This window comes from Hemitrygon akajei, chromosome 5 (genome assembly GCF_048418815.1).
Source record: "Hemitrygon akajei chromosome 5, sHemAka1.3, whole genome shotgun sequence".
NCBI lineage: Eukaryota > Metazoa > Chordata > Chondrichthyes > Myliobatiformes > Dasyatidae > Hemitrygon > Hemitrygon akajei.
This window is the reverse complement of record NC_133128.1, coordinates 196,712,629-196,737,818: the sequence shown is the minus strand read 5'-3', so window position 1 is coordinate 196,737,818 and position 25,190 is coordinate 196,712,629. Positions and strand designations below refer to the sequence as shown.

Genomic DNA, 25,190 nt, shown 5'->3' with positions numbered 1-25,190 from the left:
GGTATGCAGATATGAGTTCAGTGTGGCAGGAACAAGCTGAAACAATGGGTCTATCTGGACAAGTGGGTTTGGGGATCTTGGGTAGCAAGTAGAAATAGGAGGTCTGGGTGTGGGAACTATGAGGTCGGTGGCCAAGGATGGGAGATCCCAGAATTAATAAGGTCAGTGATGTCGTGGGACATAATGGCCTGGTATTCCTTAGTGGGATCATGTTCGAGGGGTAAGTAAGTGGAGGTGTTTGAGAGTTTGCACTGGGCCTCAGCAAGGTAAAGGTCAGTCCGCCAGACTACTACAGCACCCCCTTTATCTGCGAGTTTGATGGTGAGGTTAGGATTAGTGTGGAGGGAGTGGGGAGCAGAGCATTTGGAAGGGGTGGGGTTGGAATTAGAGAGAGGGTGAAGTCAAGACTGCTGATGTCCCATTAGCAATTGGTAGTGAAAAGACTCAGAGCAGGCAGATGGCCAAGGCGGGGTGTCCAGGAAGAGGAGGAGGGTTGAAGATGGGAGAAGGGGTCTTTGGTGCAGGGTAGAGAATCCTTGTCAAAGTAGTAGGCACAGAGATGGAGGAGGTGGAAGAAAAGCACAGTGTCGTGGTGGGCGTGGAACTCACTGAGGTGTGGGCGCAGGGGGACAAAGGTGAGGCCCTTACTGAGGACAGAGCGTTCTGCCCCAGAGAGGGAAAGTCAGAGGGAATGGTGAAGACCTGGCATGGATGAGAAGTGGGATCAGAGGGTGGAAGGGGGTTGGTAGTGTCTGAGGAGAAGGGAGGTTTGGGGTGTTCCAGAATGGTAGGGTGAGAGGAAGATGGAATCTCCAAGGACCCAAGAGCTGGCAGCGGGGCCTGAGAGAGATGGGATTGCAAAATGGTGATGGATGAAGGGGAGGCAGGGGTTTCAGTGGCAGTACGTGAAGAGCCGGACTGGAGGTCAAGACTGGAGTCGGAGTTGGAGGCTGCACAATCAGCACTTTGGAGGTGGTCCGAGGTCTTTGGAACCTGCATTGATGGCAGTGGAGTCTGGATTTTGAATCTGCTCTGGATCGTTAGAGCTGTTGAGGTCGGTTGCATAGATCAAGGTCTGGAGACATCCGGGCTTGCTGGCATTGGAGGTGACAGGCAATCTGATCTTTTCAGGAAGTGAGAAAGTCAAAGAACTGGCAATTGAAAGTGTGGATCTGGCTGAGAATAAAGTAGTGGACTGGTCCATTACAGGCAGCAGAGAGAGAATCCTGGAGTTGTGAAAATGACTGGGATAGAGACACCAGGTACGTCCTTGTGGCAGAAAGCGTGCTGCATAGAACATGTAGGGAGAAGCAGTGGATGAAACAGTCAATTGAATGTGAGCAACACGCACAACACGCTGGAGGAACTCAGCAGGTCGTGCAGCATCCGTGGAAATGAACTGTCAACGTTTCGGGCCGAGACCCTTTGTCAGTACTGGGGTCCTCAGAGGGTCCAAATCGAGAAGCTTGAAAGCAAATCTGGAAGCAATGTGGTGCAAGTTGGTGGCAAAGACATGTTCCCAGGAAGGATATATGGTAGTAGCAGCGGGATATGTCAACATTCTGATATGTCAATCCATGGCTTCCTCAGCTATTGTGATGAGACCACACTCAAGTTTGGAGGAACAACACCTTATATTCTGTCTCGGTAGCCTTCAACCTGATGGCATAAATGTTGATTTCTTGAACTTCCAGTTATGCCCCCCTCCTTTCACCATTCCCCATTTTCTTTTCCCTCTCTCACCTTATCTCCTTGCCTCCTCATTGCCTCCCTCTTGTGCTCCTGCCCCCTTTTCTTCCATGCCCTTCTGTCCTCTCCTATTATATTCCTCCTTCTCCACCCCTGTAGCTCTTTCACCAATCAACCTGGCAGCTCTTTACTTCATCCCTCCCACTCCCAGTTTTACCTAACATCTTGTGTTTCTCTCTCCCTTCCCCCCACCCTTTAAATCTACTCATCTTTTTTTCTCCAGTCCTGCCGAAGGGTCGCAGTCTGAAACATCAACTGTACTTTTTTTCCATAGATGCTGCCTGGCCTGCTGAGTTCCTCTAACATTTTGTGTGTGTTTCATGTCTAACACCTTTTCCACATCCTATACATACTATTGTTAAGTCAAGTCACTTTTTATTGTCATTTCAACCATAACTGCTGGTAGAGTACACAGTAAAAACAAAACAATGTTCCTCCATGGTGCTACCTGAAGCAACACAAAACCACACTAGACTACGTGAAAGACTACATGAGTCCATCCACATCCTGATGCTCACCAAAGCCCAGAGTTTAACCTCACAGCCCTTCACAAGATGGCCACTCCTGCTGTGGTTACTAGCTCTCCTTTTACATCTTGCCACTGTCAGTGCTCCTGGTCACACACAGGACTTTAGACTTTACCTCTCTTACACTCGATGATCCCAGGTGATCCTTTTATATCCTGTCACTGCTGAACTCACAGCAATGGAATAGATTTCTTTTGCGATCTGGAGTTTTTAAAATATTAGCCCTGACCAACCACAGCCAGCAATCTTTTCATACAATTATAGTTTTCTTTATTTAGACTCTTAGACCTTAGCTTAATGACACAGCACTTTCAAAATAAAGTCGCAGTACATGTAGCCACTCTACTCCAAAGACCCTTTGACAAATACACCATTAGGCAAACCAGTCTTGCTGCACAAAGCAAAATCCAAAACAACTTTATCTCCCTAGATGGGTGACAAACCTAAAGTAAGGAAAAACAGGTGGAAGATTGTGACACATGAGATTGCAAATTGTGGAATAGACAATAGATAATGTGCAGGAGTAGGCCATTCGGCCCTTCAAGCCAGCACCGCCATTCAATGTGATCATGGCTGATCATCCACAATCAGTACCCCGTTCCTGCTTTCTCCCCATATCCCTTGACTCTGCTATCTTTAAGAGCTCTGTCTGAAGCAACAGTCTCCTGGAGGAATTCAGCAGGCCCAATGGCAATTGTCAATATTTCAGGTCACAGGGAGTGAAGAAGAGAACTAGTCAGTATAAAGAAGAAAGTTTTCATGCAATGTCAATAATGTCAACAATCTCTCACTCAATGTCAATAAGACCAAAGAATCGATAGTACACCCCAGTAGAGGAAACCAGAGGTCTATGAGTCAGTGATCAGAGGTGGAGAGGGTCAGTAACTTTAAATTCCTGGGTGTCACTATCTCAGAGGACCTGTCTAGGACCCATCATATAAATAGAATTGTGAAGAAAGCACAACGGCATATCTACAGGTGTCCCCCGCTTTACAAATGTTCACTTTATGCCATTTCGCTTTTACAAAAGACCTACATTAGTAACCTGTTTTCCCTACCCGTAACAAGACATCTTGGATGCATCCACGCTCTAGGCACTGGCATCTGATTGACTATGTCATCACCAGAAAGAGGGACTGGCAAGACGTGAGAGTGACAAAGGCCCTGTGTGGTCCTGACTGCTGGACGGATCATTGACTCATAGTGTCCAAGTTTAAACTTTGCATCCTGCCTGTGAGAAGGCCCCAAGGTCAGAAGATTGCAAAGAGGCTCAATGTCTCCAAGCTGAAGAGCAGCGTAGTTGCAGAAGAATTTCGTGAAGACCTACATAGCAGGCTGACCATACCAGCATTGAAGAGCAGTGGACGGCTTTCAGAGATGCAGTCTACTCTACCGCTCTCGAACACCTCGGACCAGCAATCTGTAGACATCAAGACTGGTTCGATGAGAATGACGAGGAGATACAGGCACAGTTGTCAGAGAAACACCAACTGTTCAGAGCGCACCAGAACGATCCCACTTCACAAGCAAAGATAGATGCCTTCGCCAGTGCAAGACGGAAAGTGCAGAAGAAGTTCCGTGAGCATCCTTCCATCAGCAGGATGTCTGGTTCAGCAATAAGGCCGATGAGATCCAGGGCTAAGCAGACAGTCATGACACCAAGCGTTTCTACGACGCTTTGAAGGCTATGTTTGGACCTCAGTCCTCTGGCTCCTCCCCCCTCCTCAGTGCAGATGGGACTCGGCTGCTGACAGAGAAAAAGCAGATTTTGGAGAGATGGGCTGAACACTTCAACCAGGTCCTCAACCCCCCTGCCGAAATCAATGATGAGGCCATTGCTCGCCTACCTCAGGTGGAGATCAACCTGGACCTTGACAACTTCCCCACAGAAGAAGAAGTCAGAAAAGCCATCGGGCAACTTTCTTGTAGCAAAGCACCAGGATCAGATGCAATCCCTGCTGAAGTCTGCAAAGCAGGAGGCCAATTCATGATGCAGAAGCTGACTGAGCTCTTCCAGTCTATGTGGAACGAAGGAAAGATCCTGTAACAGTTGAAAGATGCCAGCATAGTCCAGATCTACAAGAGTTAAGGCAACCGCCAGTCTTGTGACAATCACCGAGGCATCTCCCTCCTGTCCATAGCTGGGAAGGTCTTGGCTCGCGTCCTGCTTAATCGTCTTCTCCAACACCTTGAGCAAGGTCTCCTCCCAGAAAGCCAGTGTGGCTTCCGTGCAGAGCGTGGAACTGTCGACATGATATTTGCTGCACGCCAACTCCAGGAAAAATGTCAAGAGCAGCACAGCGACCTCTCTATGACCTTCGTCGATCTGACCAAGGCATTTGATACGGTCAGCAGAGATGGCTTATGGAAGATAATGGAGAAGTTTGGCTGCCGTAGCAGGTTCATCATGATTGTTCGGCAGTTCCATGATGGCATGATGGTGAAAGTTTTGGATGATGGTGATGAGTCAGAAGCCTTCCCAGTGACGAACGGTGTGAAGCAAGGATGTGTTCTCGCCCCTACACTCTTTAGCATGGTCTTCTCTGCTATGCTGACTGATGCCTTCCGCGATTGTCAGGATGGTATACACATCAGATACAGGACTGGCGGTGGGCTATTCAACCTCCGGCGTCTACAGGCTGTTACAAAGGTGAAGGAGACCGTCGTCAGAGACCTCTTATTCGCTGATGATTGCGCCCTCAACGCCAGCACAGAGCAGAAGATGCAGCGAGAAATGGACTGCTTCTCACGAGCCTGTGACAACTTTGGACTTACAATCAGCACCAAAAAGACCGAAGTTATGTACCAGCCCGCACCCGGAAAGCCCTACCAGGAACCACACATCACAGTAAAGGGGCAGAAGCTACTGGCAGCCGACAGCTTTACTTATCTGGGCAGTACTCTATCATGAGCAGTGAACATAGATGCAGAGATCAGCAACAGAATTGCCAAAGCCAGTGCCGCCTTTGGGAGACTCCGTGAGAATGTATAGGAGCAGAGAGGACTCAGCCTTACCACCAAGCTGAAGGTCTACCGAGCAGTGGTTCTCACCACCCTCCTCTATGCCAGCAAGACCTGAACTGTCTACAGCAAGCACGCTAAACAGCTCAACCACTTCCACTTGAGCTGCCTCTGCAGACTTCTCCATGTACGATGGCAGGACAAAGTCCCAGACACAGAGGTCCTGGAGCGGGCTAGCACCCACAGAGTCTACACCCTCCTACAGAAAGCCCAAGCCAGATGGGCTGGCCATGTCGTCAGGATGTCTGACAGTCGACTACCAAAACAGCAGCTGTATGGAGAGCTGAGCCAGGGCAAGCGCTCAGTTGGAGGGCAGAAGAAACATTTCAAAGACTGTCTCAAAGTGTCACTCAAAGACCTCAACATCAATCCCAGTAGCTGGGAATTGCTTGCTCTGGACTGCCCAACCTGGTGGAGCAGGACCACTAAAGGAGCATATGCAGCAGAAATCAGACGCACCGCAGAGGCTCAGAGGAAACGCGCCACGCTCAAGGCTCGAGCTACCTCCACTTCCACTGCAGCACCTACCCTCATGTGTCCCACATGTGGGCGAGCTTTCAGGGCCCGGATTGGCCTCACCAGTCACCTCCGGACCCACAGTCACAAACCCTCCACCTGACAGAAGTCGTGGTCATCTTCGACTCCGAAGGACGAACAACAACAACGTTAGTAACCCGTTTTCGCATTACAATGAGGATTTTCGCTTTTATGCAAATTTTTCCCATAAAAATTAATGGTTCTTTGCTTTACGGCATTTTGGCTTAAGAAAGGTTTCATAGGAATGTCTACCTTTGTAAAGGGGGGAGACACCTGTACTTTCTCGAGTCAGTGGAGATTCGGCATGTCATCAAAAATCTTGACAAACTTCTATAGATGTGTGGTGTAAAGTGTGCTGACTGGCTGCATTACAACCTGGTATTGGAGCACCAATGTCTTCAAGTGTAAAGTCTTACAAAAGGTAGAGGATTTGGCCCAGTATATCATGAGTAAAACCTCTGAACCACTGAGCAAATGTACATGAAACGTTGCCGTAGAAAAGCAGCATCCCTCATCAAAGATCCTCACCACCCAGAACATGCTCTTTTCTCACTGCTGCCATCAGATACAAGGTACAAGAGCCTCAGGACTCACACCACCAGAGTCAAGAATGTTTACTACCCCTCAATCATCAGACTCTTGAAAAATAGAGGATAACTATACTCAAGCAAATACTCTTTTATCTTGTATCTTCATGCTAATTTTCTATTGTTATTTATTTATTATCTGCATTTGACAATTTTGTTTACAGTTTACAGTTCCTGATGTTTGCAATTTACAGATCCTGTCTACAGTTATTATTCTATAGATTTATTAAATATGCCCACAAAAGAAGAATCTCAGGATTGTATGTGCTGACATGTATGTACACTGATAATAAATTTTACTTTGAACTTTGGAACTTCAGAAGTGGGATTTGTGAGACAGACTAGAGGTGGGGGTAGTAGACCAATAAGGATGAATGATGACTTTCAGATCAAGCTGGTTGGGAGAGGTAGAGTGTGCGATAGAGACAGGTGGTCAATTCTTGCAGTCAATAAATTCATATGAAGCCATACTGAGTTGGGGAAATGGTGGTGACAGATGCTTAAGAGTTCTGAGAAAGAACATTAAGGTAATGTTAGCAGTGAACCCCAATAACAGTTCTGTTCAGTTTCAGTTTATTGTCATTTAGAAACCACAAATGCAATGCAGTTAAAAAATGAGACAACGTTCTCCAGAATGATATCACAAAAACACACGACAAAACAAACTACACCAGAAAATCCACATAACGTTTGATAATCCCTAAATCCAGGGTCCAGAGAGGCTACTGCATATTAATATCGCGCTACCATTTTAGCGCGTTCCCCGGAAAGGAGCTCCAAATCCACCAGACAAAACAAGACTACCCAGACACAACAAGTCAAGAGACCAACTCTACCACCCAACAAATCAAAAACTAAAGCTGCAAGACCTACACAAAACCACATAGTTACATATAGTTACAACAGTACAGACAATACCATAATTGATAAAAAAAAAGACCATGGGCACAGTAAAAATAGTCCAAGGATGATGAAAGACTGTAAGTTTGAAAGAAACCACCACACAGTTTCCACAAGTCCTTAGGGTCACGATAGGCTCATCATCCCACGCAGGTGGCAGAAGGGAGTACCTCCACTATGGACTTCAATGGTGCCAGACTCAGCCTCGCAAACGCAGCACACAATGAAAGCTCCGTCGGACCCAGCCTCGCAGACGCAGCACACAGTGAAAGCGCTCCGACCGCAGCGGACGCATAGTCTGTCGAACCTCTGAGCCTCCGACCACCCCCTACAGCACAGCCTCTCCCCATCCTCTGCCGAGCACACTACGATGCCTCCGTTGGCCACTGGCAACGCGACTCCGAGGACTGGGGGACTAACCCTTACCTGGAGTATTGTGTGCAGTTTTGGTCTCCAAATTTGAGGAAGGACATTCTTGCTATTGAGGGAGTGCAGCGTAGGTTCACAAGGTTAATTCCCGGAATGGTGGGACTGTCATATGTTAAAAGATTGGAGCAACTGGGCTTGTATACACTGGAATTTAGAAGGATGAGAGGGGATCTGATTGAGACATATAAGATTATTAAGGGATTGGACACACTGGAGGCAGGAAGCATGTTCCTGCTGATGGGTGAGTCCAGGACTAGAGGCCACAGTTTAAGAATAAGGGGTAGGCCATTTAGAACAGAGATGTGGAAAACACGTTTTCACCCAGAGAGTGGTGGATATGTGGAATGCTCTGCCCCAGAAGGCAGTGGAGGCCAAGTCTCTGGATGCATTCAAGAGAGAGTTAGATAGAGCTCTTATGGATAGCGGGGTCAAGGGATATGGGGAGAGGGCAGGAACGGGGTACTGATTGTGTATGATCAGCCATGATCACAGTGAATGGTGGTGCTGGCTAGAAGGGCCGAATGGCCTACTCCTGCACCTACTGTCTATTGTTTATTGTTCTTCCCAGCAGAGACCCGGGCCTCACAACAAAAGCAGCAATGAAGAAGGCCTTCCTGGAGATTTCCGGATGTTCCTCTGTGCTCCCACGTCTGTTTTTCATCAGATTAGGATTGTGCCCAGCACCCCGCTTAACAAATAAGAGATATCAGCTCTGGAGTGGCGGCTGCAAACTGCATCACGCTGCCATCTTGGACTATGAAATCAAGGCAAAACATCTTCATGATGGAGAGGGACTGAATGCGTAATTTGCATCGGTCTTCACAGTGGAAGACACCTGCAGTATACCGGACATTCAAGAGTGTTAGGGAAGTGAAGTTTGTGCAGTGAAAATTACGACTGAGAAGGTGCTCAGGAAGCTTAATGGTCTGAGGGTGGATAAATCTCCTGGACCTGATGGAATGCACCCTCGGGTTCTGAAGGAAGTAACTGGAGAGATTGTGAGGGCATTAACGATGATCTTTCAAGAATCAATAGATTCTGGCATTGTACCATATGACTGGAAAATTGCAAATGTTACTCTGCTATTTAAGAAGGGTGGGAGGCAGCAGAAAGGAAACTATAGACCTGTTAGCCAGACATCAGTGGTTGGGAAGTTGTTGGAATCGATTGTTAGGGATGAGATTACAGAGTACCTGGAGGCACATGACAAGATAGGCCAAAGCCAGCATGGTTTCCTGAAAGGAATATTCTGCCTGACAAACCTACTGCAATTCTTTGAGGAAATTACAAGCAGGGTGGACAAAGGAGATGCAGTAGACGTGGTGTACAGGTAGTCCCTGAGTTACAAATGTCTGACTTACAGATAACTCGTACTTACGAACTGAGGAAGGAGAAAGCCGTCCACCATTTTAAGTTGGATCGCGACGCTGACTGCCATTTTAAGTCGTTGCCATTGACTGTATTGAGTGTGTAACTTTGTATTTGGCTTAAATTTTTCCTAGCAAGATTCACCATGACCCCACACTCCCCCCCCCCCCCCCCCCCCCCCGTTCCAGTTGGCTGATGGCACAGTGAGATCAGCGCCGGGCTGGAGAACGGAGTTTCCCGAGTTCAATCCAGTGACAAACCGCTCCTGTGCCGGGTTGATGTCGATCCAGTGACTCCCGTACCATCTGTGCTGCGTTGATGTCAAGCTTGCAACTCGACCTCGTAAGAAATACACTGCCACTTCCAGTTTAAATTCCCACACGGAATATTGTGGAGGATCAAATACAGTACCCAAACCCAGCACAGCCCCCACTTGTCCCAATTAACCTGTCTCAGTGTGGTGGACTTTCAGACTCGGGGAATTCAGTGCGGTGGTCCTTAGGACCTAGTGGACCTCAGGAGCCGGCAGAGGTCAGGACCCACCGCCCGCAGTGTTTCCGTTCCGTTGATGGGAAGCGATCACGATTGAAAATAAAGTGGAAATGATAAAGCGATTGGAAAGAGTTGAAACACCATCGGTTATTGGAAAAGTGTTAGGCTACAGTCGGTCAACGATCGGAACAATTTTAAAGGATAAAGTGAGAATAATGAAGCATGTGAAAGGCCCTGTCCTGATGAAAGCTACAATTATTACTAAGCAATGCAGTGGTTTAGTTATTGGAATACATACATTTCTTAAGTGTTTTATATGCCTAGAAAGGTAAAAATGTATACTATATACTAAGACAAACGTTTGACTAACTGACGCTAAATAATACCGGATGTACTTGTTGTGACTTACATACGAATCTGACTTAAAGACGGACTAGGAACGGAACTCGTACGTAACCTGGGGACTGCCTGTACTTGGATTTTCAGAAGGCCTTTGACAAGGTGCTGAACATGAGGCTGCTTAGCAAGATAAGAGCCCATGGAATTCACAGGGAAGTTACTAGCGTGGGTGCAGCATTGGCTGGTTGGCAGAAAACAGAGAGTGGGAATAAAGAGATCGTATTCTGGCTAGCTGCTGGTTACGAGTGGAGTTCCACAGGAGTTGATGTTGGGACCGTTTTTTACAATGTATGAGGGGTGATTGATAAATTCGTGGCCTAAGGTAGAAGAAGTCAGTTTTAGAAAACCTAGCACATTTATTTTTCAACATAGTCTCCTCCTACATTTAAGCAGTTAGTCCAGTGGTCATGGAGCATACGGATCTTGATAAGTTCGTGGCCTAAGAAGGAGATGAGTTATACAACTCTTTACATGCACGTCCAGTTCAATTCTTTGAGTGATTATGCAGGAAGTTTGAAGTTAATAACTCATTTCCTTCTACCTTAGGCCACAAATTTATCAATCACCCCTGCTGTGGACCACTTTTGGAGGTCCAAGACGCTGACTTCTACAAAGAAGGGATCTGTATGCTCCATGACTGCTGGACTAAGTGTGTAAATGTAGGAGGGGACTATGTTGAAAAATAAATGCCCTAGGCTACAAACTTATCAATCACCTCTCATATGTCAATGATTTGAACTACGGTATTAATAAATTTGTGGCTAAATTTGCTGATGATACAAAGATAGGTGGAGGAACGGGTAGTGTTGAGGAAACAGAGTGCCTGCAGAAAGACTTAGATAGTTTAGGAGAATGGGCAAAGAAGTGGCAAATGAAATACAATGTTGGAAAGTGTATGGTCATGCACTTTAGTGGAAGAAATAAACAGGCAGACTATTATTTAGATGGGGAGAGAAATCAAATGCAGAGCTGCAAAGGGACTTGGGAGTCCTTGTGCAAGATACCCTAAAAGTTAACCTCCAGGCTGAGTCAGTTGTGAAAGTGAATGCAATGTTGGCATTCATTTCTAGAGGTAAAGAATATAGCTGCAGGGATGTGATGTTGAGGCTGTATAAGGCACTTGTGAGACCACCCTTGGAGTATTGTGTGGAGTTTTGGACTCCTTATTTTAGAAAGGATATACTGACATTGGAGAGGGTTCAGAGAAGATTCACAAGAATGATTCCAGGAATGAAAGGGTTACCGTATGAGGAACGTCTGGCAGCTCTTGGGCTGTGTTCCCTGGAGTTCAGGAGAATGGGTGGGGGGGGGGGGGGGATCTCATAGAAACATTCCGAATGTTAAAAGGCCTGAACAGATTAGATATGACAAAGTTATTTCCTATGGTAGGGGACTCTAGGACAAGAGGGCACGACTTCAGGATTGAAGGACATCCTTACAGAGAAGTTACTTTAGTCAGAGGGTGGTAAATCTGTGGAATTTGTTGCCATGAGTGGCTGTGGAGGCCAAGTTATTGGATGCATTTAAGGCAGAGATAGATAGGTTCTTGATTAGCCAGGGCATCAAAGGGTATGGGGAGAAGGCAGGGAAATGGGGATGACTGGAAGAGTTGGATCAGCTCATGATTGAATGATGGAGCAGACTTGATGGACCGAATGATCTGTTCCTGCTCTTATATCTTAAGAGGGACTCAATACACAACCTTGTGTTGTACCGGTGTTCAGGATAGTAGTGGAGAACAGGTAAGGGCCCAGTCTCACTGTCTGTAAACGATCTGACAAGAAATTCAGGACCCAATTGTAGAGTGACGAGCTGAGGCTTAGCTGGTGGAGTTTGAAGATGAGCTTGCTGGGGATGACAGTATTAAAAGCAGAGCTATAATCAGCAAACAACGTCTATATTTGCCCTTTCCCTCCAGATGTGTCAAGACAGTGTGAAGAGCTAATGAGATGACATCCTCTGCGGACCTGTTTGCTTTATAAGCAAACTGGTGTGAGTCCAGTGTAGCAGGGATAGTGACTTTAATGTGGGAGAAGACCAATCTCTCAAAGCACTTCATTATTGTTGGTGTGAGGGCAACCGGACGATAGTCATTCAAATTGTTGATGTTTGTTTTCTTCGGGACAGGCACTATGATGGCTGACTTCAGGCACTTGGGGACCGTTGCCTGAGATAGAGAACATAGTGGTCATAGTCAACAGCTCCTTCTTCAGCCAAGCATGATTGATCTGATGACAAGTGATGGGACATTGTGGAGACAGAAGGAGAGGGGTATGGAGCCCTGGATGTAGAGCAGAAGGCATGGGAGACCCTTGCTGACCCAGCAAGATCATACGAGGTGTCAGATGTCACGACTCTTCTGGATTGGCCAGCAGGAAGGGGAGGAATGGCTAATCCAGGAGCTGAATACTCATCTAATGGTGCCGCCCCAGCCAGAGGAGTTGAGGAGAACCGTTATAGTTTCTGCTATGGGGATACCATGTGTTCACTCAAGATGTGCAGAAAGTTCCAGCCTAAGACTACTCCTAGGCACTCTCTGCAGGCAGACAAAGGAAGTACAATGTAAGAGGCCATTGCATTGCACTTCCTTTGCCTGCCTACATATAAACACCGTGGCTACCAGAGCAGGTCAAAGGCTAGGAGTCCTGCAGCATGTAACTCACCTCCTGAATGGGAGTGGGGAAGGGGGGAGAGGGAGACTTCAGTCTGAAGTTTTGGGAGCAGTGGTGTTCAAGGTCCAGAGACCACACTTAAAGAACACAGCCAAAAATGCCTGCTTTCCAAGATGGAGAAGATATTGAAAACTATTTGCTGTGCTTTGTGCATTTGGCCAGAGCCAGAGGAAGTGTGGGCCTGCCAGCTCATCCCACTGGTGAAGGGGAAAGCGCTAAATGCTTATTCTGTGATGGACCAGGAGTCCAACCAATACCTCAACTGGAGGTTCCCCTTGCCAATTCTGACATCTCTCCAGAGACCCACTGATTGAAGATTTAAGCCTGGTCAACACCATCAGGGGAGACACCAAATGAGACTTACTACTGCCTGAAGTGTTTGTATCACCGCTGGGTGAAGCCAGAGCTCCAGATCAAGGAGAACATCGGAGAAATTATCGTACTAGAGCAGCTGCTGCAAGTCCTGCCAAGATATGTCTGTATATAGGTACATGAGCATGAACCTGCAAATGGCTTAGCTGCAGCCAGCTGGCTCAACAATACCTGAATGTCCGACAAGGACTGGTCCAGCCATGGGAACAGAGGACAGCTGCTGTGAGTAAAGGTACTCCAGGACCTATGAAAATTCTCCTGGATGCACACAGGAGAAAGACAGTGGGGAGATTGAATCTTTAATTTGTTTCTTCTGGCACCAGCCAGGCCACAAAACTTCTTGTTGTCCCCTTAAGTACCCAAAACTGTCAAACTACTGTTATGTTTCAAGGGAGAGAGAGAAACAAAGCTGGAAGCCAATGAACATTCTAAGGGGAAGGGAGATATATGAAGGAAAATTAACTCTCTGGAGAAGTAAATGGATAAACTGTTCAGGCATTATTGCACACTGGGAGTGGGGTGACCTTGATTAAGAGATGAGCAACGCACACAAAATGCTGGAGGAACTCAGCAGGCCAGACATCATCTATGGAAAAAAGAAAACATTCATGTAAGACTGAGATCCTTCATCAGTACACCTGACCTACTGAGCTCCTCCAGCATTTTATGTGTGTTTCTTGCATTTTCATTATCTGCAGATTTTCTAGTCTTTGATTTAGAGACAGTCAGTTTCCCCTGCTGATGTTAACTATTCTAAATGTGTGCATGAAGATGTTAAATTATATCTTACCACAGATCTTACCCATGGTTTTGATGATCAGGTCTTTCTTTGGTGAGTATGAGTGGTTAGCAACTTGCCAAGGGATATGGTCATTTGGGCAGGACTTGCCTGTTTTGTCTGACTCATTACAAAAAGCTGAATCGGATCGTCTGCTAAGCTTTCATGCTCTGTGACTTATGAAGTGTCCCATCTGCTTAGAGGATGTCCCAGGGTCCTAGAGGACGGGCGAGGAGAGGGAGGTACTGAGGCAAAGGTGCAGCAAAAGAGATGCTGATACTCAACACTCAGCTGCATGTTTATCAGGAAGATCTTCAGAAGGAGAAGTTGGAGAAGGAAACAATTCAGCGGCTGTTGAGACTCCATCAGGATCCCCTCCTGGAGCACAAAGGATTTACCACCCACCTTTCAGTGTGCTGAACACCCCTCTTGCCCACCTTGGCCCTGTCCTTGGACCCTACTATCTACAGATCCTTACCCACCCTCAGCCTGGCCTCCAGGTTATTCTCCCTTCCAGCTGAAACTATCCTTGGAATGTGACATTCCATCGCCTCACCCCCAAGGAAGCCTGACCAACCAAAGGCAGCAGGAATGCCCATTGTGGATTATTTTCCCATTTACCCAACTTGGGTAATCTAGAAGAGGCGGAAGGAAATATGACAGAGCACGACTGCCACAATAATTCCTCTCCCCCTCTCCCCCCCCCCCCCCCCCAATAGCCCTGTAATTCTCATGATTTCTGTCCGGTAGTGCTAACATGTTCAGTAGAAGAGTTTGTTTTGGGGACAGGGAAGAGTGCTGGCTCCTGGAAAATGATCAGCTGTTGATTGATTTTGTTGTGCGATGTCCTTGTGATCTTATTATGATGAATGAGTTGGTGAACATTTGTGATTGTGAAGAAGGATGTGAATTCCTGTATTTTGTTCAGTCTTATGGTAACAACTTCCACTCATACCCTGCATTCCAAAGAATCGACTATCCTTTTTCTCTGTGCATGAGAAGATTGCTGATTACAGTCTCTTTCCATGTAAGTGTGGGAGGGAAAGGGGGAGAGTGAGGGTGAAGGTGTGGGCTGGGATTTGAGGTGTGGGTGGGGGAGAGGGAGACTTCAGACTGAAGTTTTAGGAGCGGTAGTCCTAAAGGTCTGATGATATATATCTGGATTTTCTTTTCTGTAATATTTACTATTATACAATTTTGTTTTTCACTGTAAATATGTTTTGCACTTTTTCAGAAAGTTTTTCACCTTTTCGCACACAATAAAGACCTTTGGACCAAATGTGCTATTGTGGCTTGTCGTCTGATTTTGTTAAAGTCCACACCTTTGTAAGGGCAGATAACCCTTACCACAACCTGCTGGTGTGAAAAAATATTTACCTTGATTGTTGGCAATGAATATATTTACCTTGATTCTCATTGACGAAGTTTTACTAGAACTCCTTGTTACAATCAATCAAATGTTCCCTTGATGTCAAGTACTGTCAACTTCAATAAATGGAGCAAAGCTGTAATGGGGTGAATGAAGTGTTTCGAGAGGCTTTGTCATGAGGCACATAAAGACCCTGCTGCCCCCCTCACTGGACCCCCTGCAGTTCGCGTATCGTCCCAACTGCTCAACAGACAACGCCATCGCCACCATCCTCCACCTGGCCCTCACCCACCTGGACAAAAAAAGACACATACGTTTGAATCTTGTTCATAGATTTCAGTTCAGCATTCAACACAATTATTCCTCAGCACCTGATTGGAAAGCTGAGCCTACTGGGCCTGAACACCTCCCTCTGCAACTGGATCCTAGACTTCCTGACTAGGAGACCTCAGTCAGTCCGGATAGGGAGCAGCATCTCCAACACCATCACAATGAGCACGGGGACCCCCCAGGTCTGTGTGCTCAGTCCACTGCTGTTCACTCTGCTGACCCACGACTGTGCAGCAATACACAGCTCAAATCACATCATCAAGTTCACCGATGACACGACCGTGGTGGGTCTCATCAGCAAGAACGATGAGTCAGCATACAGAGAGGAGGTGCAGCGGCTAATGGACTGGTGCAGAGCCAACAACCTATCTCTGAATGTGAACAAAACAGATGGTTGTTGACTTCAGGAGAGCATTGAGCAACCGGTTGGTTGTTGACTTCAGGAGAGCATGGAGCGACCACTCTCCACTGAACATTGACGGCTCCTCCGTGAGATTGTTAAGTGCACCAAATTTCTTGGTGTTCACCTGGTGGAGAATCTCACCTGGTCCCTCAACACCAGCTCCATAGCCAAGAAAGCCCAGCAGATTCTCTACTTTCTGTGAAGGCTGAGAAAAGTCCATCTCACACCCTCTATCCTCACCACATTCTACAGAGGATGTATCGAGAGCATCCTGAGCAGCTGCGTCACTGCCTGGTTTGGAAATTGCACCGTCTTGGATCGCAAGACCCTGCAGCGGATAGTGAGGTCAGCTGAGAAGATAATCGGAGTCTCTCTTCTCGCTATTACAGACATTTACACCACACGCTGCACCCGCAAAGCTAACAGCATTGTGAAGGACCCCATGTACTCCTCACACAAACTCTTCTCCCTCCTGCCATCTGGCAAAAGGTACCAAAGCATTCAGGCTCTCACGACCAGACTGTGCAACAGTTTCTTCCCCCAAGCCATTAGACTCCTCAATACTCAGAGTCTAGACTGACATCTACATCATTTATTATTATAACATAATTTGTCCTCTGCCTACTGTCTTTATTAATTATTCTACTGCCCTGCACTATTTTGTGCACTTTATGTAGTCCTGTGCAGGCCTGTAGTCTAGTGCAGTTTTTATGTTGTTTTACATAGTCTAGTGTAGCTTTGTGCTGTCTCACATAGTCTAGTGTAGTTTTGTGTTGTTTCATGTAGCACCAGGGTCCTGGAAGAACGTTGTTTCATTTTTACTGTGTACTGTACCAGCAGTCTATGGTCGAAATGACAATAAACTTGACTTAACTTGATGTACAGATGGGAACATATTGGAAAGAAAGCATTGGGTCAGTATTGCAACCACTACTTTTCACATTGCTTGTCAATGATTTAGAAAATGCAATTGAAGGCTTTGTGGCAAAGTTTGCAAATGATATGAAAATAGGTGGACGGTAAGTAGTGCTGAAGGAGAAATGTGATTGCAGCAGAGCTCAGACAGAGTAGAAGAATGGACAAAATGGCAGATGGGATACAATTTACTAAAATAGACAATAGCAGACTATTATCTAAATGGGGAGAAAATTCAAACCTGAGATGCAGAGGGACTTAGGAGTCCTTGTGCAAGACTCCCAGAGGTTAATACACAGGTTGAGTCTGTGGCAAAGAAGGCAAATGCAATGTTGGCATTTATTTCAAGGGGAATACTGTATAAATATAAGATAGAGATAATGCTGAAGCTTGATAATACACTGGTCAGGCCACACTTGAAGTATTGTCAATAGTTTTGGGCCCCTTACCTCAGAAAGGATGTATTGTCATTGGAGAGAGTCCAGAGGAGGTTCAGGAGGATGATTCCAGGAATGAAGGGTTAACATATGAGGAGTGTTTGGCAGTTTTGGGACTGCACTCACTGGAATTTAGAAGAATGCATGGGGATCTCATTGAAATCTACTGAATGTTGAAAGGATTAGATAAAGTGGATGTGGAGAGGATGTGTGCTATGATTGGGGTATCCAGAACCAGAGGGCATAGCCTCAAGATTGAGGGATAACGTTTTAGAACTGAAGTAAGGAGGAATTTTTTACAGCCAAAGGGTGGTGAACCTGTGGAATGTTCTGCATAGACAGTGGTTGAAGCTTAGTCCATGGCTATATTTAAAGCAGAAGTGATTGATTCCTGATTGGTCAGCGGCATCAAGGGGTATGGTGAGAGGGTAAGTGTATGGGTTTAATTGGTATCCAAGACCAGCCATAATGAAATGGCGGAGAAGGCTGGATGGGCTGTATAGTCTAATTCTTCTCCTATGTCTTATAGTCTGGTGGTCTAACCCATTAAAAATGAAGACCGTGAAAAAAGAACAAATCATGCAAACGATAAAAGTAAGCAAATAACATACAGAACTAAAGTTCCCAAAGTGAGTCCACAGCTATGAATCCAATCGTCATTGCAGCCAGTCCGGGGGCCTGTGAGTTGCCAGCCACAGCCTCAGTTTAGTGCGGAGATGAGTAAACATCACTGAGCAGTGAAGTCAGCACTGCCCCATCCCTCACCTCTGGCTCCGACACCCTGACCTTTCCTCTTGCACCTGTGCCCTGCTGCTTCGCCTCATTTCTGCTGCTTTGAATGGGCTCCAGGTCTGCTCTAGCAAAGGCCAAAAGTTGGTTCATTCTTTACTCAGGCTGGGTCCCAGGTTCCACTACCTGAATTCAGACCGTACATGCACACCGCAACCATCCTGCACTTTCGAGACTTCAGTTCACACTGCAAAATTGCTAGATTGTACAGGAGGTTCAACAGCTCAGCTCAGAAGGGGAAGTTACAGGCTATTGATTGCAGTGGCTATTTTCCAAAAAAAAATTGACTAATAGTAGAGTTAGTAGTTTTGTTTGCTGCCAGCAAGGCATCGCTGTATTTCACCAGTGTCATCTTAAACTGGAAGTTCCCTTCCAATCAGCTTTGACAAGCTCCTCTCTCATGCCTCTGTAATTCCCCTTACTCCACTGACTTTATTTTCTCCCTCGCAAACTGCAGAGTTAATTCTATCGTATTTTGATCACTGCATCTAAAAGCTTCCAAATCGAATCTGGTTCATTATACAGCACCCAGTTTAGAATTGCCTTCCCATTGGTGGCTCAACCACAAGCTGCTCTGAAAAGCCATTTCGTAGGCATTCTACAAATTCCCTCTCTTGGGATCCAGCACCAACCTGATTTTCCCAATGTACCTGCAAATTGAAATCCCCATCACTATAATAACATACCCTTATTACATGCCTTTTCTATTTCCCATTGAAATTTCTATCCCACTTCCTGACTACTGTTCAGGGGGCTGTATATAACTCCTCTCAGAGTCTTTTTCCCCCTTGCAATTTCTTAACTCTACCCACAAGGATTCTACTTCTTCCAATCCCGTGTCTCCATTTTCCAAGTATTTGATTTAATTTTTTTACCTATGCAACCATCCCCCACCCCCTCTGCCTACCTGCCTGCCCTTTCAAAACAAGGACGAATGTGTCTTCAGCTGCTTCATCATAGATCTTCCCTGCATTGTAATGTATGAAGCAGGGGTATTTGATGTTAATCTTCATTTTCAAACTCCTTTTCTCAAACCTGTTCTGGAAAACATACATTGTTAAGTTTATAGCGGTAAGGAACATTTGTGCTATACAGGTGCCAGGCAACGGTAGTTTTCAAGAAAATAGATTTTATCACCTTTCCATGACATTTATGTGCATTAACATTACCAATTCCACTATGTTTATCTGTTCAGTTGCTACAACCACCATATTGAAATTAAGGAATTCTATAGTGAGTGACTCAACTTCTCGTGTAAAGTCCACAAGGAAACCTTCCTGTTGTCATTGATAGGGAGAAGCACTGTCGACGTTTTGGGCTGAGACCCTTCATCAGGACTAACTGAAAGGAAGATAGTAAAAGATTTGAAAGTAGGAGGGGGAGGGGGAAATGCGAAAAGATAGAAGACCGGAGGGGGTGTGATTCATCCCCCCCCCCCCCCCCGGACTTTTCCTATCATTTCGCATTTCCCCCTCCCCTCCTACTTTCAAATCTCTAAGTATCTTTCCTTTCAGTTAGTCCTGATGAAGGGTCTCAGCCCGAAATGTCGACAGCGCTTCTCCCTATGATGCTGCGTGGCCTGCTGTGTTCCACCAGCATTTTGTGTGTGTTGTTCAAATTTCCAGCATCTGCAGATTTCCTCGTGTTTGCTGTCATTGATACTGCTTTCTGGTCTAATGGTGGCTGTAGATGAATTGCTACCCTTTAGTTTCCTTCATTTTGCTTCCTCACTTGATTTTTATTTGTTTTCTACTTAAATCACCTTAGACAGACCTAGAATTAACAAACCTTCATCACCCACTCTCAGCTGGGCCTGCTACCACACATGTCATTTCTCCCACTTTACACCACATCACAGACATTCTCTCCATTCATATTTGATTTCTTAAATCTAATGAGAGATGATTAACCTGAAACATCATTTACATAGAAACATAGAAAACCTACAGCACAATACAGGCCCTTTCAGCCCATGAAATTGTGCCGAACATGTCCCAACATTAGAAATTGACAGACAGACATACTTTATTGATCTGGAGGGAAATTGGGTTTCGTTACAGTCGCACCATCCAAGAATAGTGTAGAAATATAGCAATATAAAACCATAAATAATTAAATAATAATAAGTAAATTATGCCAAGTGGAAATAAGTCCAGGACCAGCCTATTGGCTCAGGGTATCTGACACTCCGAAGGAGGAGTTGTAAAGTTTGATGGCCACAAGCAGGAATGACTTCCTATGATGCTCAGTGTTGCATCTCGGTGGAATGAGTCTCTGGCTGAACGTACTCCTGTGCCTAACCAGAACATTACGGAGTGCATGGGAGACATTGTCCAAGATGGCATACAACTTGGACAGCATCCTCTTTTCAGACACCACCGTCGGAGAGTCCAGTTCCACCCCCACAACATCACTAGCCTTACGAATGAGTTTGTTGATTCTGTTGGTGTCTGCTACCCTTACCCTGCTGCCCCAGCACACAACAGCAAACATGATAGCACTGGCCACCACAGACTCGTAGAACATCCTCAGCATCGTCCGGCAGATGTTAAAGGACCTCAGTCTCCCCAGGAAGTAGAGACAGCTCTGACCCTTCTTGTAGACAGCCTCAGTGTCCTTGACCAGTCCACTTTATTGTCAATTCGTATCCCCAGGTATTTGTAATCTTCCACCATGTCCACACTGAATGGAAACAGGGGTCACCAGTGCCTTAGCCCTCCTCAGGTCCACCTACCAGCTCCTTAGTCTTTTTCACATTAAGCTGCAGATGATTCTGCTCGCACCATGTGACAAAGTTTCCCACCGTAGCCCTGTACTCAGCCTCATCTCCCTTGCTGATGCATCCAACTATGGCAGAGTCATCAAAAGTTCTGAAGATGGCAAGACTCTGTGCAGTAGTTGAAGTCCGAGGTGTAGATGGTGAAGAGAAAGGGAGACAGGACAGTCCCCTGTGGAGCCCCAGTGCTGCTGACCACTCAGTCTGACACACAGTCTTGCAAGCGCACGTACTGTGGTCTGCCAGTCAGGTAATCAATAACATGAAGAAATTTGCAGATGCTGGAAATTCAAACAACACACACAAAATGCTGGTGGAACACAGAGGCCAGGCAGCATCTATAGGGAGAAGCACTGTCAACGTTTCAGGCCGAGACCCTTCGTCAGGGACTAACTGAAAGGAAAGATACTAAGAGATTTGAAAGTAGGAGGGGGGAGGGGGAAATGGGAAAATGATAGGAGAAGACCGGAGGGGGTGGGGTGAAACTAAGAGCTGGAAAGGTAATTGGCAAAAGTGATACAGAGCTGGAGAAGGGAAAGGATCATGGGATGGGAGGCCTAGGGAGAAAGAAAGGGGGAGGGGAGCACCAGAGGGTGATGGAGAACAGGCAGAGTGATGGGCAGAGAGAGAGAAAAAAACAAACAACTAATATGTCAGGGATGGGGTAAGAAGGGGAGGAGGGGCATTAACAGAAGTTAGAGAAGTCAATGTTCACGCCATTAGGTTGGAGGCTACCCAGCCAGTATATAAGGTGTTGTTCCTCCAACCTGAGTGTGGCTTCATCTTGACAGTAGAGGAGGCCATGGATAGACATATCAGAATGGGAGTGGGACGTGGAATTAAAATGTGTGGCCACTGGGAGATCCTGCTTTCTCTGGTGGACCGAGCGTAGGTGTTCAGCGAAACGGTCTCCCAGTTATGTTGGGTCTCACCAATCTATAAAAGGCCACACCGGGAGCACCGGACGCAGTATACCACACCAGCCGACTCACAGGTGAAGTGTCGCCCTCACCTGGAAGGACTGTCTGGGGCCCTGAATGTTGGTGAGGGAGGAAGTATAAGGGTAGGTGTAGCACTTGTTCCGTTTACAAGGATAAGTGCCAGGAGGGAGATCGGTGGGAAGGGATGGGGGGGGGGGGACGAGTAGACAAAGGAGTCGCGTAGGGAGCGATCCCTGCAGAAAGCAGCAAGTGGGGGAGAGAAAGATGTGCTTCGTAGTGGGATCCTGTTGGAGGTGGCGGAAGTTACGGAGAATTATATGTTAGACCTGGAGGCTGGTGGGGGTGGTAGGTGAGGACAAGGGGAATGCTATCCCGAGTGGGGGTGACAGGCAGATGGGGTGAGGGCAGATGTGCGGGAAATGGGAGAGATGCGTTTGAGAGCAGAGGTTGATGGTGGAAGAAGGGAAGCCCCTTTGTTTAAAAAAGGAAGACATCTCCTTCGTCCTGGAATGAAAAGCCTCATCTTGAGAGCAGATGCGGCGGAGACGGAGGAATTGTGAGAAGGGGATAGCATTTTTGCAAGAGACAGGGTGGGAAGAGGAATAGTCCAGTAGCTGTGAGAATCTGTAGGCTTATAGTAAATATCAGTAGATAAGCCGTCTTCAGGAATGGAGACAGAAAGATTAAGAAAGGGGAGGGAGGTGTCGGAAATGGACCAGGTAAATTTGAGGGCAGGGTGAAAGTTGGAGGCAAAGTTAATGAAGGTCAACGAGCTCAGCATGCGTGCAGGAGGCAGCGCCAATGTAGTCGTCGATGTAGTGAAGGAAAAGAGGGGGACGGATACCCATATAGACTTGGAACATGGACTGTTCCACAAAGCCAACAAAAGGCAGGCATAACTGGGACCCACGTGGGTGCCCATGGCTACACCTTTGGTTTGGAGGAAGTGGGAGGAGCCAAAAGAGAAATTATTGAGAGTAAGAACTAATTCTGCTAGACGGAGGAGAGTGGTGGTAGAGGGGAATTGGTTAGGTCTGGAATCCAAAAAGATGCGAAGAGCTTTGAGACCATCTCGGTGGGGGATGGAGGTCTATAGGGACTGGACGTCCATGGGTGAAAATAAGGGGGGGGCAGTGGGGGACAGGGAACTTAAAGTCATTGAAAAAATTCAAAGCGTGGAGAAGTGTCACGAACATAGGTGGGAAGAGATTGAACAAGGGGGGATGAAACAGTATCAAGGTATGCAGAAATGAGTTCGGTGGGGCAGGATCAAGCTGAGACAATGGGTCTACCTGGACAGGCAGGTTTGTGGATCATGGGTAGACCTGCCCTTACACTTCCTCCCTCACCACCATTCAGGGCCCCAGACAGTCCTTCCAGGTGAGGCGACACTTTACCTGTGAGTCGGCTGGTGTGGTATACTGCATCCGGTGCTCCCAGTGTGGCCTTTTATATATCAGAGAGACCCGGACGCAGACTGGGAGACCATTTCGCTGAACACTTACGCTCTGTCCACCAGAGAAAGCAGGATCTCCCAGTGGCCACACATTTTAATTCCACGTCCCATTCCCATTCTGATATGTCTATCCATGGCCTCCTCTACTGTCAAGATGAAGCCACACTCAGGTTGGAGGAACAACACCTTATATACTGGCTGGGTAGCCTCCAACCTAATGGCGTGAACATTGACTTCTCTAACTTCTGTTAATGCCCCTCCTCCCCTTCTTACCCCATCCCTGACATATTTAGTTGTTTGTTTTTTTCTCTCTCTCTGCCCATTCTCCATCTCCCTCTGGTGCTCCCCTCCCCCTTTCTTTCTCCTAGGCCTCTCATCCCATCAACCTTTCCCTTCTCCAGCTCTGTATCACTTTTGCCAATTACCTTTCCAGTTCTTAGCTTCATCCCACCCCCCTCCGGTCTTCTATCATTTCCCATTTCCCCCGCCCCCTCCTACTTTCAAATCTCTTAGTATCTTTCCTTTCAGTTACTCCTGATGAAGGGTCTCGGCCCAAAACATCGACAGCACTTCTCCCTATAGATGCTGCCTGGCCTGCTGTGTTCCACCAGCATTTTGTGCAGGTAATCAATAATTCATGACACCAGGGAAGCATCCACCTGCATCACTGTCAGCTTCTCACCCAGCAGAGCAGGGCGAATGGTGTTGAACGCACTGGAGAAGTCAAAAAACATTACCCTCACAGTGCTCGCCGGCTTGTCCAGGTGGGCGTAGACGCAGTTCAGCAGGTAGACGATGGCATCCTCAACTCCTAGTCGGGGCTGGTAGGTGAACTGGAGGGGGTCTAAGTGCGGCCTAACCATAGGCCAGAGCTGCTCTAGCACAAGTCTCTCCAGGTCTTCATGATGTGGGAGGTCAATGCCACCAGTCTGTAGTCATTGGAGCCACTGGGGCGCAGCAGGACATCTTCCACAGCACAGGAACCCTCTGGAGACTCAGGCTCAGGTTGAAGACATGGTGAAGTACTCCACATAGCTGGGGGGCACAGGCTTTGAGCACCCTGGGGCTGACACCATCTGGGCCTGCAGCCTTACTTGTGTGGAAACGTTTCAGCTGTCTTCTCACCTGTTCAGCTGTGAAGCCCACCGTGGTGGTTTCAGTTGGGGGGAGTGGTGTAGTCATGAGAGCAGAGTGGGGGGCCATGAGGAGGGGTAGGAGGGGAGAGTGGAGTATGTGTTGGTTGGGGGCTGACAACAGATGAATCATGTGGGGGGTGGGCAGGGGCCACAGTGTCAAATCTGTTGAAGAACAGGTTGAAGAAATTACTAGGATTACCCATAACCCTCCATTTTTCTAAGCTCCATGTACCTATCCAAAAGTCTCTTAAAAGACCCTATCGTATCCACCTCCAGCACTGTTGCTGGCAGCCCATCCACGCACTCACCACTCTCTGAGTAGAAAACTTAGCCCTGACATCTCCTCTGTACTTACTCCCCAGCACCTTAAACCTGTGTCCTCTTGTTATACCATTTCAGCCCTGGGAAAAAGCCTCTGAATATCCACATGATCAATGCCTCTCATCACCTCTATCAGGTCACCTCTCATCCTCCGTCACTCCAAGGAGAAAAGTCTCTCTCCATGGGTGTTGACTGATGTTTTAATAATCTGTTTTCAGCTAGAGAGATGATGGAATGTTCTTGACCTCCCTAAGCGACCTACAGTCAAGAAGCACCAGAGCATCAAGCATAACCCATTCTGTTTGTTTCTCAGTCTGTCTGCCACTCCCAAAACTCCTTCCTTTCATCCTGAGTATACTCTGTTCTGCAGCAATATCTACAGAATATCCACAGTCAGCAATTTTGGAACCTTTATCATCTTGATGCACAAATCCAATAGGAATTCTATCTATACCAAATCTTTTGTAACTTGAGAATAGATAGCCA

The 25,190-nt window shown here is 46.8% G+C and overlaps 1 long non-coding RNA gene across 2 annotated transcripts in view; it reads left to right on the top strand.

The window, feature by feature from the left end:
• Positions 1–25,190, top strand: part of LOC140728613 (uncharacterized) — an 82,224-nt gene that overhangs the window by 12,797 nt on the left and 44,237 nt on the right. The window contains exon 3 of one of the 2 annotated variants that reach the window (XR_012099118.1): positions 12,137–13,141. The exons of the other annotated variant lie outside the window; for it this stretch is intronic. This is a non-coding gene — a long non-coding RNA (uncharacterized lncRNA). Of the gene's footprint in view, positions 1–12,136; positions 13,142–25,190 lie in introns of those variants that run through there. 2 annotated transcript variants of the gene reach the window in all.